This window comes from Bactrocera oleae, chromosome 5 (genome assembly GCF_042242935.1).
Source record: "Bactrocera oleae isolate idBacOlea1 chromosome 5, idBacOlea1, whole genome shotgun sequence".
In the NCBI taxonomy this organism is placed as follows: domain Eukaryota; kingdom Metazoa; phylum Arthropoda; class Insecta; order Diptera; family Tephritidae; genus Bactrocera; species Bactrocera oleae.
In genome coordinates, this window is record NC_091539.1 from 15,110,351 (window position 1) to 15,111,337 (window position 987).

Below are 987 nucleotides of genomic sequence, written 5' to 3' on the forward strand. Positions count from 1 at the left end.
AAATTGGCTCGATTGTTTCTTGACCTCCAAGCCGGAGAAGTTCATTTGGGATGGGATCCACAAACTGCCAGAAAGATGGGCAAAGATCGTAGTTTCCGATGAGCAATACTTTGAACATTAAATGTATAACAATTTTTTCACAATAAAATCTTAATATTCGAAAAAAACCGCACGAATTAATGCATTATAACAATATAATACCATTGTCAACAAGAAAACACACAAACTTCCGTTATACCGCAGTTATGACACTCTTCAGAAACCAAAAAGCTTTCCATACAAGGACTTGATATTGATCGTTCTAACGGCGGTTCCGACAAATGAGAAATTTTTGGGGAGAAAAGACGTGTACAAAACTTTAGTTCCATATCTCAAAAACTAGGGAACTAGTTCGCGTATATATAGACAGAGAGATCATTTATATATATATTTATATATTTTATAGGGTCTCCTATGTTTCCTTCTGGATGTTACAAACTTCGTGGCTAACTCTATATATTCCCTGTTTGGGATATAAAAATTTAAAACGTTATTACTGCTCCGAAACGAAACCAAGTTTAGGTATAAGTAAAATATCACATCTCTACCGCTAACTTTTCATAGAATTTGTCAAATTCTAAGTAAGAGAGTTAATTTAGCCATGTCCGTCTGTCTGTCTGTCTCTTTGTCTCTAAATATACGAAGTCCCTCAGTTTTTATGCTATCGATCTAAAATTTTGCACCTGGCCTTTCCTCACTGAGATTTGTCGGAACGGCCAATATCGGACCACTGTCCCATATAGCTGCCATACAAACATTTATTTGAGTTATTGTTTAAAGCAGCAATGTATGGTATTCTCTGGAATCTCTGTCGGAATCAATTTTTTGAAAGGAACTTTTGTATTTGACGTTACCTGTTGAGATTAATGATATCGAATGGAAATATATAATCTCTGAATATTTATAATATAGCAGGTAGTTATTTAATATTTATTAAAACTCGGAGTA